We start from the raw sequence: 17,815 nt of genomic DNA, 5'->3' as shown, positions 1-17,815 counted from the left end.
GACTCAGTGAGCATAGCCTTGCTATTGAGAAAGGCCGCCGTAGGCAGACATGGCTCTCAAGAGAAGACAGGCTATGTGCTCACTGCCCACAAAATGAGGTGGAAACTGAAATGCACTTCCTAATCTCCTGCCCAATGTATGACCATATTAGAGAGACATATTTCCCTCAGATTATACAGACCCACAAAGAAATTCGAAAACAAATCCAATTTTGATGAACTCCCATATATACTGGGTGAAATTCCACAGTGTGCCATCACAGCAGCAAGATGTGTGACCTGTTTCCACGAGAAAAGGGCAACCAGTGAAGAACAAACACCATTGTAAATACAACCCATATTTATGCTTATTTATTGTCCCTTGTGTACTTTAACCATTTGTACATTGTTAAAACACTATATATATATATATAATATGACATTTGTAATGTCTTTATTGTTTTGAAACTTCTGTATGTGTAATGTTTACTGTTAATTTTATTGTTTATTTCACTTTTGTAAATGATCTACCTCACTTGCTTTGGCAATGTTAACACATGTTTCCCATGGGAATAAAGCCCCTTGAATTGAATTGAAATGACAGAGAGAGAGAGAGAGAGTGAGAGAGAGAGAGAGAGAGAGAGAGAGAGAGAGAGAGAGAGAGAGAGAGAGAGAGAGAGAGTTTACTGTTAATTTTTGTTGTTTTTCACTTTATATATTCACTTTGTATTTTGTCTACCTCACTTGCTTTGGCAATGTTAACACATGTTTCCCATGCCAATAAAGCCCTTGAATTGAATTGAATTGAGAGAGAGAGAGAGAGAGAGAGAGAGAGAGAGAGAGAGGGAGAAATATATGCTGTTTTAACCCGTCTACTCACATAGATCTCAGGAACTGTAATTTGAAAATATACCATCTCAAAGTTACTTTAGTGATTGTGCCTGTAATTGTGATATTCAAAGCATCTTTAGAGGTTGACTTGACATACTGTTTTATTTCTACAGTTGTTGTTGTACTTGTTGAAGTGCTTACAGTATATTATGTCAATTCACTTTTAATTTAATACATTTTTAATTTTATTATTTTTTTAAATATTTTTTTTTTTTACATCTGTGTGTCATTGTTTCAGAATCGGTCATAAAACACCAGATTTTTTAAAAATCTATCGGACTTGTTGGCCCAAGTCACTGTGGCACCAATCGCTCTGTGATGATGCAATAATAGATAGAGATGATGAACTCCGTCAACAGCCCAGTGATTTCCTGGAGTCCGTCAGGCGGACAAGTGTCACACAGGGAAGAATACAGCACTTTCCAACAACTACAAAATCTGCTTGTGCCCTTGGAGAGAACCTTGAGGCCTTGAAGGACAATATATATATATATATATATATATATACCTGAGGGGGAACACTACAGAGCAGGATCAATGAGTTAGCCAGTAACAAAACTAACTTTATATATATATATATATATATATATATATATATATATTTTTTTTTTTAAAGATTAGCTTGAAATTAGCATGATCTAATTGACTCAACAATCAAAAACACAGAAAACGTTTAACTTTCTTATTGAATCAGAAAATCAACAGTTATTTCTATATGTTTATCAACGTTAGCTGGCTCATTGCCCCCCCCTCCCACCACACCTCCTTTACGCTGCTGCTACTCTCTGCTATCATCTATATATAGTCACTTTAATAACTCTACACTACATGTACACATTACCTCAACTAACCGGTGCCCCCGCAAATTAACTCTGTGTAGCCTCCACATCGACTCCGTACCGTAACACCCTGTATATAGCCTCCACATTGACTCTGTACCGTAACACCCTGTATATAGCCTCCACGTTGACTCTGTACCGTAACACCCTGTATATAGCCTCCACATTGACTCTGTACCGGTACCCCCTGTATATAGCCTCCACATTGACTCTGTACCGTAACACCCTGTATATAGCCTCCACATTGACTCTGTACCGGTACCCCCTGTATATAGCCTCCACATTGACTCGGTACCGGTGCCCCCTGTATATAGCCTCCACATTGACTCTGTACCGTAACACCCTGTATATAGCCTCCACATTGACTCTGTACCGTAACACCCTGTATATAGCTTCCACATTGACTCTGTACCGGTACCCCCTGTATATAGCCTCCACATTGACTCTGTACCGGTACCCCCTGTATATAGCCTCCACATTGATTCTGTACCAGTACCCCCTGTATATAGCCTCCACATTGACTCTGTACCGGTACCCCCTGTATATAGCCTCCACATTGACTCTGTACCGTAACACCCTGTCTATAGCCTCCACATTGACTCTGTACCGTAACACCCTGTATATAGCCTCCACATTGAATCTGTACCATAACACCCTGTATATAGCCTCCACATTGACTCTGTACCGGTACCCCCTGTATATAGCCTCCACATTGACTCTGTACCGTAACACCCTGTATATAGCCTCCACATTGACTCTGTACCGTAACACCCTGTATATAGCCTCCCCATTGACTCTGTACCGGTACCCCCTGTATATAGCCTCCACAATGACTCTGTACCGGTACCCCCCTGTATATAGCCTCCACATTGACTCTGTACCGTAATACCCTGTATATAGCCTCCACATTGACTCTGTAACGGTACCCCCTGTATATAGCCTCCACATTGACTCTGTACCGTAACACCCTGTATTTAGCCTCCACATTGACTCTGTACCGGTACCCCCTGTATATAGCCTCCACATTGACTCTGTACCGGTACCCCCTGTATAAAGCCTCCACATTGACTCTGTACCGGTACCCCCTGTATATAGCCTCCACATTGACTCTGTACCAGTACCCCCTGTATATAGCCTCCACATTGACTCTGTACCGGTACCCCCTGTATAAAGCCTCCACATTGACTCTGTACCGTAACACCCTGTATATAGCCTCCACATTGACTCTGTACCGTAACACCCTGTATATAGCCTCCACATTGATTCTGTACCAGTACCCCCTGTATATAGCTTCCACATTGACTCTGTACCATAACACCCTGTATATAGCTTCCACATTGACTCTGTACCGGTACCCCCTGTATAAAGCCTCGCTACTGTTATTGTACTGCTGCTCTTGAATGATTTGTTACGGGGGGGGGGGTATTTTCCTTTAAACTTCATTGCTGGTTACGGGCTTGTAAGTAAGAATTTCACTGTAAGGTCTACATACCTGTTGTATGTGTATGTGACAAATACAATTTGATTTGATTTTCAAATCCAACGTGCTGGAGTAAAGAGCCAAAACAACAAATAAATGTGTCACTGTCCCAATACTGTATCATCTATAGCAGCACAGATACAATATGCTGTTGCACACACACACACACACACACACACACACACACACACACACACACACACACACACACACACACACACACACACCTACACACACACACACACACACACACACACACACACACACACACACACACACACACACACATACACACACACACAAGTGGACAAGACCGTAGAGGGCCATGTGTTCTTACTTCTTGTCGTGGTGACAACAGGCCTAATGCTGTTAACTCTTAGATGTGGCATAGTGTTGTATAGCAAATAATACCCCTTCTTCCAATGTAAGGTGTCAGAGGTGTAATACAGACCCCCCTGACATTAAGACAGAGTGGGTCAACAAGATCAAGGAAACACAATGGTGAAAACAGTCACCCCCCCCCAAAAAAATAAATGTCCCATCATGATTTAAGTGGTAACTGGTAACTCTATTTATCTTGATAATAATAGTCAGTCTATTTTTTACCAACAGTTCTTTAACAAGTGTAAGTTTACTTCTTGCCCTGATGCATGGCTGATGACTCCTAGATACTCTGATTGGAGCAGAGGTTTTACAGGTCTTCCTACAGGCGGGGAGACGCTGGGGTTTTGAAACCGGCAAGTCGTTATAGGAGTCAACAGCCATGTATCAGGGGCAAGGTGATAACAGGCTTTTTAACCTTTAAATACAATCCACCACACCCAACGGAGTTGAGATGGTATGTTCTAGAATACCGTCTGGAATGTAAGATCCCTTGATTATCTCTGCAGGCCATACCATTATAATTTAGGGGGAGACTACGTATACTATGTATAGCCATCCAAACAGACAAGAGGAAGACCCCGACGAAGACATTTTTACGACCCTGTCTCAACCACAAACCAAATTCGAATCGAAAATTGCACCCAACTGACATTCGTCTGGGGAAGCAAGGATAACCCACAAAATGGTTTTGGCGAATCTGTCGAGAGACAATCTCTCCCCCCTGTAAACCCTAGCTGTGGAATCAGAGAGTCAGGCTGTGTCCTCTACGGTGCTCTGCTGAAAAGTAGTGTGCTATGTAGGGAATAGGATGCCATCTGCGATTCAACAACCTAAGTGCATTATAACACCACTATCGTACTGCTACTTAGAATGCATGCACAAATCAAAGGGGTTTTTAGTGCAGTTACCAGTTATTTGCATTAAATCCAGGACATGCAAACAAACTGCTTTGCATGGCAATCACATGTGGTGAAGCAGAAACCAGCCCGTGTTTGATATGGTTTACTGTGCAGGTTACCACTCACAGAAAGGTCAGCGGGGAATGAGTTTAAAATTAAGTTTAAAAAAAAAATTGATTTTTTTTTTAACGAATGAACAAGCACTCAGGTGTTATTTTGAAATGTGTATAGTCTGTTTTGATGTCGTCATTGCAACAACAAAAAAATGAAACAATATATTATTTATTTTGTTTAAAGGCTAAGTCTATCATCTCTTGTCTTCGTTCTATGTTATTTGTAGAGCTATATTATCCTAACTCTATATTACCAAGATAATGTTGTTTGTAGAGCTGTATTACCCTAACCCTATATTACCAAGATAATGTTGTGTTATTTGTAGAGCTATATTACCCTAACTCTATATTACCAAGATAATGTTGTTTGTAGAGCTGTATTACCCTAACCCTATATTACCAAGATAATGTTGTGTTATTTGTAGAGCTATATTACCCTAACTCTATATTACCAAGATAATGTTGTGTTATTTGTAGAGCTATATTACCCTAACTCTATATTACCAAGATAATGTTGTGTTGTTTGTAGAGCTATATTACCCTAACCCTATATTACCAAGATAATGTTGTGTTGTTTGTAGAGCTATATTACCCTAACCCTATATTACCAAGATAATGTTGTGTTGTTTGTAGAGCTATATTACCCTAACCCTATATTACCAAGATAATGTTGTTTGTAGAGCTATATTACCCTAACTCTATATTACCAAGATAATGTTGTGTTGTTTGTAGAGCTATATCACCCTAACCGTATATTACCAAGATAATGTTGTTTGTAGAGCTATATTACCCTAACTCTATATTACCAAGATAATGTTGTGTTGTTTGTAGAGCTATATTACCCTAACCCTATATTACCAAGATAATGTTGTTTGCAGAGCTATATTACCCTAACTCTATATTACCAAGATAATGTTATTTGTAGAGCTATATTACCCTAACCCTATATTACCAAGATAATGTTGTTTGCAGAGCTATATTACCCTAACTCTATATTACCAAGATAATGTTATTTGTAGAGCTATATTACCCTAACCCTATATTACCAAGATAATGTTGTTTGCAGAGCTATATTACCCTAACTCTATATTACCAAGATAATGTTATTTGCAGAGCTATATTACCCTAACCCTATATTACCAAGATAATGTTATTTACCCTAACTCTATATTACCAAGATAATGTTATTTGCAGAGCTATATTACCCTAACCCTATATTACCAAGATAATGTTATTTACCCTAACTCTATATTACCAAGATAATGTTATTTGCAGAGCTATATTACCCTAACCCTATATTACCAAGATAATGTTATTTGTGAACCTCAAGAAAATGTTGAGAAAATTGTCAAAATCTAAATTTTCATTGAATTAATGATTTAGTTTACAATTACAATAATGTATGAAGGATATAGCTGTCTAGTTGATGCTCATGATGATGAATTAGTGTGCTTTACAATGTTTTGCACAACAAAACAAACACACACACACGATAAGATGAGGAAGAGCGTTTTGTGAATACAACATACTGCCTTAAATGGGCAAACTTCTCCAAGGACTCTCCTGCGGTTGGAATTTCCAACTCTGACGTCACTGCCTGCCACTTCCAGATTTGGGAAAAAAATTATTTTCACTTTGGTGGGATTTGAAACTCTCTGGATTCCTAGAAAGCCCCGAGGTAAGAAACACATGGGAACTATTTCATATTTAATGTACTTGAACATAGAGTTATTCTAGAAATGTAGCTTACAATGACGTGTTGTTTTTAGTCGACATAAAGAGTGCAGAAGAAGTAGCATAAAGCGTTTTGTTAACTCGTTGAGGTGATGTTCTACTGTAGCTCGGAGTTGAAGTCGAGGGCGTGGGCTCACCGCTCCGAAAGGGGGGGTCGACAGGCTTTTCACCACATAGCTAACTTGTTACCTTACACCGACATATTGTAGCAATAGTTTTGCACAACAGAAACGTAGAACACACTTACTAAGTAGATGGTGTAGTTTCACGCTCGGTATTTGCGTCATTGTGTCTGTTTGCGCGTCTATATTTTGACATGATTTATGTTCAAGTCCATTCCTCTCGAGGTGGACTGTAAATGACGGATAAAAAAACCCAATGCGGAACATCATGTTTTTACCGCCGGGACAACGTGTCTATTTCCATAATAGTTTCAGTATTAATCATTTAACATATGCACGACGTTTTAAACCTGGGTTTGTTAGGATTTGCCACAGTCTAGAATAGTAACACTCGTAACATGTCACTGCTGAAGTGTAAACTCATCTCTCTAGAACAACTAATATGTGTGTCTGGTTTGACGAGAGACCGTCTGCGCTGGCGCTGTGCAGACGGGATTCATGACACTTCCTTACGGAGCCCAGTTGTTTCAATCAATACTAGGCTTCACAAACCAAAAGGTGCAAGGCTTACCAGGTTACCATGTGATGGTAGACTTGACCCTAGTTCTTACCATAATTCTCAGTCATTGCATAAGGGGTAAATATAATGTGCAGATGTTTTCTCTCCCCCCCCACAGTGACACAGTTTACAAAGTCTATTAGCACTGGAATGCATTATTTGACTGAATTGGCTTCCGATGCATTTCAAGAATGGAAATATGTAAGTCTTGGGACGACAACTAACTATCATGTCTACACACCAAAGACTTTGTTCATCTCATCTGAAAGTAGCTAACATGGTGAAATATTAATCTCTCCCCCTTGAGTTGCTGCTGAAGAGATTCAAATCAAACTCCCACTTTTGATATGAATTTCAAATCAATAACATCAAGGACCCCCCCCAGAGAGCTCGCTCATCAAACTGAATATATCGGTGTCATCCTTCCTTCCCCACACATTTGGACTCGGGAAACATTAAACCCAACTGTCTTTAAACATCTCTGCTTTAAAAAAAAAAGACACATTTTGACAGTCGTGGAGATGCGACTCTCAAGTTAAAAGTGTAGTCCCTTAGCTAGCCCCCCCCCCCCTCCCTCCCTGTAGCTTTGAGCCCAAGCAGCCCTATGAGGCTGAGACTAGCGCCACTAGCTCTAGCTTCACTACCAGGCCTGTGTGTTTTCAATATAAGGTTTTAATGAGGATACAACTGAAAGAAGATGTAAACATTTCAGGTGAGATCAGGACTCTGTAGGCCTGTAGGACTGCAGAACAGGAGCTATGCATATACAGTGCCTTGCGAAAGTATTCGGCCCCCTTGAACTTTGCGACCTTTTGCCACATTTCAGGCTTCAAACATAAAGATATAAAACTATTTTTTTTTGTGAAGAATCAACAAGTGGGACACAATCATGAAGTGGAATGACATTTATTGGATATTTCAAACTTTTTGAACAAATCAAAAACTGAAATATTGGGCGTGCAAAATTATTCAGCCCCTTTACTTTCAGTGCAGCAAACTCTCTCCAGAAGTTCAGTGAGGATCTCTGAATGATCCAATGTTGACCTAAATGACTAATGATGATAAATACAATCCACCTGTGTGTAATCAAGTCTCCGTATAAATGCACCTGCACTGTGATAGTCTCAGAGGTCCGTTAAAAGCGCAGAGAGCATCATGAAGAACAAGGAACACACCAGGCAGGTCCGAGATACTGTTGTGAAGAAGTTTAATGCCGGATTTGGATACAAAAAGATTTCCCAAGCTTTAAACATCCCAAGGAGCACTGTGCAAGCGATAATATTGAAATGGAAGGAGTATCAGACCACTGCAAATCTACCAAGACCTGGCCGTCCCTCTAAACTTTCAGCTCATACAAGGAGAAGACTGATCAGAGATGCAGCCAAGAGGCCACAAATGCTCTCCATCCAACCTCACTGAGCTTGAGCTGTTTTGCATGGAGGAATGGGAAAAAATGTCAGTCTCTTGATGTGCAAAACTGATAGAGACATACCCCAAGCGACTTACAGCTGTAATCGCAGCAAAAGGTGGCGCTACAAAGTATTAACTTAAGGGGGCTGAATAATTTTGCACGGCCAATTTTTCAGTTTTTGATTTGTTAAAAAAGTTTGAAATATCCAATAAATGTCGTTCCACTTCATGATTGTGTCCCACTTGTTGATTCTTCACAAAAAAAAATACAGTTTTATATCTATGTTTGAAGCCTGAAATGTGGCAAAAGGTCGCAAAGTTCAAGGGGGCCGAATACTTTCGCAAGGCACTGTATATGCATAGCTCCTGTTCTGCAGTCCTACAGGCCTACAGAGTCCTGACAAGGCCCAAATCCCCGTCATTCACATGAAGAAGGGACGGAGATATAGGGGTCATAGGTCGGGGTGCCTTGTAAGATTCCGTACGCCGAGTGTGTAACCCTCCTCTACCATCTGTCCTATTGACCAACCAATCAACTGGGTAACATACAGGACGAGCTCCGATCAAAGACATTAAAAACTGTAATATCTTATGTTTCACCGAGTCGTGGCTGAACGACAACATGGATAACATGCAGCTGTCTGGGTTTTTGGTGCATCGGAAAGATAGAACAGCTGCCTCCGGTAAGGCAAGGGGTCTATTTGTCAATAACAGCTGGTGTGCGAAACCTAATATTAAGGAAGTCTCTAGGTTTTGCTCTCCTGAGGTAGAGTATCTCATGATAAGCTGTAGACCACACTATTTACCAATAGAGTTTTCATCTATATTTTTCTTAGCTGTCTATTTACCACCACAAACCGATGCTGGAACTAAGACCTCACTCAATGAGCTGTATAAGGCCATAAGCAGACAAGAAAATACTCACCCAGAGGCGGCGCTCCTAGTGGCCGGGGACTTTAATGCAGGAAAACTTAAATCCGTTTGACCTCATTTCTACCAGCATGTTAAATGTGCAACAAGAGGGAAAAAAAACTTTACTCCACACACAGAGAAGCTGTTCTTCCTCGCCCTCCATCTATCAAATCTGACCATAAATCTATCCTCCTTATTCCTGCTTACAAACAAAAACTCAAGCAGGAAGTACCAGTGACCCGCTTAATATGGAAATGGTCAGATGACGCAGATGCTAAGCTACAGGATTGTTTTTCTAGCACAGACTGGAATAGGCTACAGGATTCTTCCGATGGCATTGAGGAGTACACCACATCAGTCACTGGCTACATCAATAAGTGCACCGACGATGTCGTCCCCACAGTGACCGTACGTACATACCCCAATCAGAAGCCATGGATTACAGGCAACATCTGCACTGAGCTAAAGGGTAGAGTAGCGGGACTCTAACCTGGACGTTTATAAGAAATCCCGCTATGCCCTCTGAAGAACCATCAAACAGACAAAGCGTTAATACAGGACTTGAATTGAATCCTACTACACCGGTTCTGATGCTCGTCGGAAGTGGCAGGGCTTGCAAACTATTGCGGACGATAAAGGGAAGCACAGCCGCGAGCTTCCCAGTGTCAAAAGCCTACCAGACAAGCTACATTACTTCTATGTGCACTTTGTGGCAAGCAACACTGAGGCATGCATGAGAGCACCAGCTGTTCTGGACGACTGTGGGATCATGCTCTCCGTAGCCGATGTGAGTAAGACCTTTAAAAAGGTCAACATTCACAAGGCCGCAGGGCCAGACGGATTACCAGGACGTTTCCTCTGAGCATGCGCTGACCAACTGGCAAGTGTCTTTCTTCACTGACATTTTCAACTTGGCCCTGAGTCTGTAATACCAACATGTTGTAGAAACATCTCAAGGATGATCACTAGAAACAGGATACACCTGAGCTCAATTTCGAGTCTCATAGCAAAGGGTCTGAATACTGATGTAAATAAGGTATTTATGTTTTTTATTAATACATTTGCAAACATTTCTAAAAACCAGTTTTCACTTGTTTCATTATGGGGTACTGTGTGTGGATTTTAGGGATTTTGTAAATTCAATTTTAGAATAAGTCTGTAATGTAACAATGTTGCAAATGTCAAGGGGTCTGAATACTTTCCAAATGCACTGTGTGTGAATGCATCTAGGGTTGCGAAGGGTCGGGAACTTTCCAGTAAATTTCTGGAATTTTTCCATGGGAAGTTTGCAAACATTATTAAAGTGACCAGTGATTCCATGTCTATGTACAGAGGACAGCAGCCTCTAATGTGCAGGGTTGAGTAACAGGGTGGTAGCCGGCTAGTGACAGTGACTAAGGTTCAGGGCAGGGTACTGGGTGGAGGCCGGCTAGTGGTGACTATTTAACAGTCTGATGGCCTTGAGATAGAAGCTGTTTTTTTTCAGTCTTCTCTGTCCCAGCTTTGATGCACCTGTACTGACCTCGCCTTCTGGATGATAGCGGGGTGAACAGGCAGTGGCTCGGGTGGTTGTTGTCCTTGATGATCTTTTTGGCCTTCCTGTGACATTGGGTGCTGTAGGTGTCATGGAGGGCAGGTAGTTTGCCCCCGGTGATGCGTTGTGCAAACCTCACTACCCTCTGGAGAGCCCTGCAGAATGACTTAGAATGTTGCAGTCCTAAGTATCACTGACTCATCCAGGCCCAGCTCACACTGTGGGTTTTCTTTCTTTCTTTAACCTTTATTTAACTAGGCAAGTCAGTTACCAACAAATTCTTATTTTCAATGACGGCCTCCCAGGGAACAGTGGGTTAACTGCCTTGTTCCGGGGCAGAAATACAGATTTTTATCCTTGTCAGCTCGGGGATTCTATCTTTCAACCTTCCGGTTACTAGTCCAACGCTCTAACCACTCTCTGCCTGTCCAGGCTCAGCTCACACAGTGATACATGGTGAGACATGGTTTCTCTGCCTGTCCAGGCTCAGCTCACACAGTGATACATGGTGATACATGGTATCTCTGCCTGTCCAGGTGTAACCAATGTGAAATAGCTAGCTAGTTAGCGGTGGTGCGCTAATAGCGTTTCAATCGGGTGACGTCACTCGCTCTGAGACCTTGAAGTAGTTGGCCCCCTTGCTGGTTCGAGCACAGATAGGGGTGAGGAGAGGGAAGGAAGCACAGGCCTGTTACACAGGCTCAGCTCACACAGTGATACATGTTCTCTCTCTCTGTCCACACAGTGATACATGTTCTCTCTCTCTGTCCACACAGTGATACATGTTCTCTCTCCCTGTTCTTTGTTTTCCCGACGTGAAGGAAGGTGTCATTCAGGAGAACGAGGCAGCGACAAGGAAAATACCAAAGAACTGTCAGCTGTGAGGCCCGTACGTCAAGAGAAGAAGAGGTAGGCCTGGTCATACCTTTAACTCGCTGTTCCATCCATGTCAATGTTGATGTTGCTCCCAATTGTCATGTACAGTAAGTAGCTGGTTGTGGGACTATTGTGTTTGAATCAGTACATGTGTCTGTGCAGGTCATACTACAGTATACAGCTGTGGTTCAGCTAGTGTTGGTCCCCGAGCTCTGTCGTTCTGCCCCTGAACAAGGCAGTTCCTAGGCCAGTTGACCCACTGTTCCTAGGCCAGTTGACCCACTGTTCCTAGGCCAGTTGACCCACTGTTCCTAGACCAGTTGACCCACTGTTCCTAGACCAGTTGACCCACTGTTCCTAGACCAGTTAACCCACTGTTCCTAGGCCAGTTAACCCACTGTTCCTAGGTCAGTTAACCCACTGTTCCTAGGTCAGTTAACCCACTGTTCCTAGGCCAGTTAACCCACTGTTCCTAGGCCAGTTAACCCACTGTTCCTAGACCAGTTAACCCATTGTTCCTAGACCAGTTAACCCACTGTTCCTAGGTCAGTTAACCCACTGTTCCTAGACCAGTTAACCCACTGTTCCTAGACCAGTTAACCCACTGTTCCTAGGCCAGTTAACCCACTAGGCCGTCATTGAAAATAAGTTCTTAACTGAATTTGTTCTTAACAGACTTGCCTAGTTAAATAAAGGTAAAGTAAAATAAAATGAAATTCTGAGATTTCGGTTCAACTTCTTGAGGAGATGTTCCCGTTGACTCAGCTGCCTGTATTCTCTCCAAAGCCTCCTGATTGATTGAGTGATACTGTGGTTCGGCTGTCGTTTCCCTTCCTGTCTGCCCCGCATGTTAATCACCAGGAGATGAATCTGTCTGACACCTCACTGTTTAGTAACCTACCTCAGGTGGTTTGGGAAAGGACCAGGGTTCATTTTTTATTTAGCCTAAACCTTTATTTAAACATTGAGTCCCATAACATATCAATCTATAGATGATTCAGATGGTGATTCCTTGGTCTGTTGTAATAACATTGAGTCCAATAACATATCAATCTATAGATGATTCAGATGGTGATTCCTTGGTCTGTTGTAATAACATTGAGTCCAATAACATATCAATCTATAGATGATTCAGATGGTGATTCCTTGGTCTGTTGTAATAACATTGAGTCCAATAACATATCAATCTATAGATGATTCAGATGGTGATTCCTTGGTCTGTTGTAATAACATTGAGTCCCATAACATATCAATCTATAGATGATTCCGATGGTGATTCCTTGGTCTGTTGTAATAACATTGAGTCCAATAACATATCAATCTATAGATGATTCAGATGGTGATTCCTTGGTCTGTTGTAATAACATTGAGTCCAATAACATATCAATCTATAGATGATTCAGATGGTGATTCCTTGGTCTGTTGTAATAACATTGAGTCCAATAACATATCAATCTATAGATGATTCAGATGGTGATTCCTTGGTCTGTTGTAATAACATTGAGTCCCATAACATATCAATCTATAGATGATTCCGATGGTGATTCCTTGGTCTGTTGTAATAACATTGAGTCCAATAACATATCAATCTATAGATGATTCAGATGGTGATTCCTTGGTCTGTTGTAATTACGTTGAGTCCCATAACATATCAATCTATAGATGATTCAGATGGTGATTCCTTGGTCTATTGAAATTACATTGAGTCCAATAACATATCAATATATAGATGATTCAGATGGTGATTCCTTGGTCTGTTGTAATTACATTGAGTCCCATAACATATCAATCTATAGATGATTCAGATGGTGATTCCCAGGCCCATTGTAATATGATTCAGAGGGTGATTCTTTAGTTTATTGTAATAGATGATTCAGATGGTGATTCTTTAGTCTATTGTAATAGATGATTCAGTAGACTAGACTGTTGGCCTTGTCCCTGTAGACTAGACTGTTGGCCTTGTCCCTGTAGACTAGACTGTTGGCCTTGTCCCTGTAGACTAGACTGTTGGCCTTGTCCCTGTAGACTAGACTGTTGGCCTTGTCCCTGTAGTGTAGAATCAGACTACTGGCTTGTCCCCGTAGTGTAGAATCAGACTACTGGCTTGTCCCCGTAGTGTAGAATCAGACTACTAGCTTGTCCCCGTAGTGTAGAATCAGACTACTGGCTTGTCCCCGTAGTGTAGAATCAGACTACTGGCTTATTCATGTAGTGTAGAATCAGACTGTTGGCCTTGTCCCTGTAGACTAGACTGTTGGCCTTGTCTCTGTAGACTAGACTGTTGGCCTTGTCCCTGTAGACTAGACTGTTGGCCTTGTCCCTGTAGACTAGACTGTTGGCCTTGTCCCTGTAGACTAGACTGTTGGCCTTGTCTCTGTAGACTAGACTGTTGGCCTTGTCCCTGTAGACTAGACTGTTGGCCTTGTCTCTGTAGACTAGACTGTTGGCCTTGTCTCTGTAGACTAGACTGTTGGCCTTGTCTCTGTAGACTAGACTGTTGGCCTTGTCTCTGTAGACTAGACTGTTGGCCTTGTCTCTGTAGACTAGACTGTTGGCCTTGTCTCTGTAGACTAGACTGTTGGCCTTGTCCCTGTAGACTAGACTGTTGGCCTTGTCTCTGTAGACTAGACTGTTGGCCTTGTCCCTGTAGACTAGACTGTTGGCCTTGTCCCTGTAGACTAGACTGTTGGCCTTGTCTCTGTAGACTAGACTGTTGGCCTTGTCTCTGTAGACTAGACTGTTGGCCTTGTCCCTGTAGACTAGACTGTTGGCCTTGTCCCTGTAGACTAGACTGTTGGCCTTGTCCCTGTAGACTAGACTGTTGGCCTTGTCTCTGTAGACTAGACTGTTGGCCTTGTCTCTGTAGACTAGACTGTTGGCCTTACTAGACTGTTGGCCTTGTCCCTGTAGACTAGACTGTTGGCCTTGTCTCTGTAGACTAGACTGTTGGCCTTACTAGACTGTTGGCCTTGTCTCTGTAGACTAGACTGTTGGCCTTGTCCCTGTAGACTAGACTGTTGGCCTTGTCCCTGTAGACTAGACTGTTGGCCTTGTCTCTGTAGACTAGACTGTTGGCCTTGTCTCTGTAGACTAGACTGTTGGCCTTACTAGACTGTTGGCCTTGTCCCTGTAGACTAGACTGTTGGCCTTGTCTCTGTAGACTAGACTGTTGGCCTTACTAGACTGTTGGCCTTGTCTCTGTAGACTAGACTGTTTGCCTTGTCTCTGTAGACTAGACTGTTGGCCTTGTCCCTGTAGACTAGACTGTTGGCCTTGTCCCTGTAGACTAGACTGTTGGCCTTGTCCCTGTAGACTAGACTGTTGGCCTTGTCCCTGTAGTGTAGAATCAGACTACTGGCTTGTCCCCGTAGTGTAGAATCAGACTACTGGCTTGTCCCCGTAGTGTAGAATCAGACTACTAGCTTGTCCCCGTAGTGTAGAATCAGACTACTAGCTTGTCCCCGTAGTGTAGAATCAGACTACTGGCTTATCCCTGTAGGGTAGAATCAGACTACTGGCTTATCCATGTATATATGAGTTAATTGACTGGAGCACATGGCAGACTGAGCACTGAGCTCTCACGATTACCCTTCTTAGGTCAGGACTAACCAACTCCTTCATAAAGACCTGTGTAAACGTCATTGTTATTCCTGGTGAACGGGTTGAACCACATATTTGGCCCCTCTGACTTAGTCCTGAAATATGTGGCATTCTGGACTAAAAGCTGAATTGTGGAATTGATTTTTGCACTCAAATCTTTCTATCATTTATTTTCTCCATATTTGGAAATGTTTAGCTACTCGTCTGAGAAGTAGGGGAGAGGAGAGGGGATGTTTGGCTACTCGTGGCTCATGTCTGTAGGGGAGAGGAGAGGGTGAAAGGAGAAGAGGCGATATGAGTCATTTGAGCAGCATAAACTGAGGGAGATTCTTCGCCAAGTTAACTGCCATTGACTGAATGAACTGAGGGTTGCTGTCTATATTCTAAGGATAATAAAATCAGGATTTTGTAAGTATCATACTCTGTGCTCTTCTCTCTCAGATGTGTTACAGTACATTATAGCAGGGCTGGTAGTTTACTGTGTTACAGTACATAATTGCAGGGCTGGTAGTTTACTGTGTTACAGTACATTATAGCAGGGCTGGTAGTTTACTGTGTTACAGTACATTATTGCAGGGCTGGTAGTTTACTGTGTTACAGTACATTATAGCAGGACTGGCAGTTTACTGTGGTGGCAATGAGGCGGGTGATCAGAGCCCTGGGTGTAACTGGACAAATGTAGTGCACTATATAGGGAATGTGATGCCGTTTGGGATGCATCCTATGACTGTTGTCTGCTGTGTCTGTAGCAGCTCTAGGAGGATGTTGACTTCATTACATAGAATACCTCAGTATCAATACACATTCAACGTCAATGTCTCTGTCTCATCTCAGAGAGGTGTTGTCTCTGCGTGGTGCTCATATGACCAAATGCATTAGAGGGGGTTCTATGGAATGGAACCGTGGAACTAGACGCGTTCTATTCATTCTATTTCTGTGGAGTGGAACCGCGGAACTACACGCGTTCTATTCATTCTATTTCTATGGAGTGGAACCGCGGAACTAGAAGCGTTCTATTCATTGTATTTCTATGGAGTGGAACCGCGGAACTAGATGCATTCTATTCATTCTATTTCTATGGAGTGGAACCGCGGAACTAGAAGCGTTCTATTCATTCTATTTCTGTGGAGTGGAACCGCGGAACTAGAAGCGTTCTATTCATTCTATTTCTATGGAGTGGAACCGCGGAACTAGAAGCGTTCTATTCATTCTATTTCTGTGGAGTGGAACCGTGGAACTAGAAGCGTTCTATTCATTCTATTTCTGTGGAGTGGAACCGCGGAACTACACGCGTTCTATTCATTCTATTTCTATGGAGTGGAACCGCGGAACTAGAAGCGTTCTATTCATTCTATTTCTGTGGAGTGGAACCGCGGAACTAGATGCATTCTATTCATTCTATTTCTATGGAGTGGAACCGCGGAACTAGAAGCGTTCTATTCATTCTATTTCTGTGGAGTGGAACCGCGGAACTAGAAGCGTTCTATTCATTCTATTTCTATGGAGTGGAACCGCGGAACTAGAAGCGTTCTATTCATTCTATTTCTGTGGAGTGGAACCGCGGAACTAGACGCTTTCTATTCATTCTATTTCTATGGAGTGGAACCGCGGAACTAGACGCGTTCTATTCATTGTATTTTATGGAATGGAACCGCGGAACTAGACGCGTTCTATTCATTGTATTTTATGGAATGGAACCGCGGAACTAGACGCGTTCTATTCATTGTATTTCTATGGAGTGGAACCGCGGAACTAGAATCTGTTACTTTGGCAATGGCAGCCCACCCACAAAACCTATTCACTGTGGCTGGATACTGAAGGGTACACGGGGCATGAGTCTTCTGGATGGGATTCATTTGATGGCTTCATACGAGAGAGGAAAAGCATGCCAAACTCTTGACTTCCTCAATCATTCATTTCCGGGTCAAGTCACACACACTGTCAACGTTTATGATCACTATGTTAGATGTACAGTTACAAGATGAAATGGTGTCATACCCTGGGTTGTTCTGAACAGAAGGAGCCTGTGTTTGTTTATTGTGAAGATGATTCGCCGGGTGACACGCACCTGAAAGCACGTATGACTCCTTTCTACGCAGTCCCGAAAGTACAATCTGTTTCTCTGAATAGCCTTGTGAAAGTCTAACACAGAAGATAGTATTTAGCATGACTCTTCTTTGAATCATAAAAATACATTGAAATGACTTAGGAACTGTGCCCAGTTTGGAGAGGTGTAGGGGCCACTAGGAGACACCAGTTAGCCCTCTCACTGAAACCCACAGTCTGGAGAGGTGTAGGGGCCACTAGGAGACACCAGCTAGTCCTCTCACTGAAACCCACAGTCTGGAGAGGTGTAGGGGCCACTAGGAGACACCAGTTAGTCCTCTCACTGAAACCCACAGTCTGGAGAGGTGTAGGGGCCACTAGGAGACACCAGCTAGTCCTCTCACTGAAACCCACAGTCTGGAGAGGTGTGGGGGCCAC

General features: G+C 42.5%; 1 protein-coding gene across 4 annotated transcripts in view; it reads left to right on the top strand.

Annotated features, from left to right (window-relative positions):
• The first annotated feature begins 6,143 nt into the window (after nt 1-6,143).
• The window catches only part of LOC110518923 (LIM domain containing preferred translocation partner in lipoma), a 501,674-nt gene continuing 490,002 nt past the window's right edge, over nt 6,144-17,815 (top strand). For 3 of the 4 annotated variants that reach the window (XM_036980981.1, XM_036981022.1, XM_036980905.1), the window contains exons 1-2: nt 6,144-6,262; nt 11,677-11,764. The gene's annotated coding sequence lies outside the window, so the exon portion shown is untranslated. Of the gene's footprint in view, nt 6,263-11,676; nt 11,765-15,558; nt 15,740-17,815 lie in introns of those variants that run through there. The other variant, XM_036980955.1, reaches the window with a different exon arrangement.

Source organism: Oncorhynchus mykiss, chromosome 1 (genome assembly GCF_013265735.2).
Source record: "Oncorhynchus mykiss isolate Arlee chromosome 1, USDA_OmykA_1.1, whole genome shotgun sequence".
Classification (NCBI taxonomy): domain Eukaryota; kingdom Metazoa; phylum Chordata; class Actinopteri; order Salmoniformes; family Salmonidae; genus Oncorhynchus; species Oncorhynchus mykiss.
The sequence above is the reverse complement of the archived record's forward strand: the minus strand, read 5'-3'. Positions and strand labels throughout refer to the sequence as shown.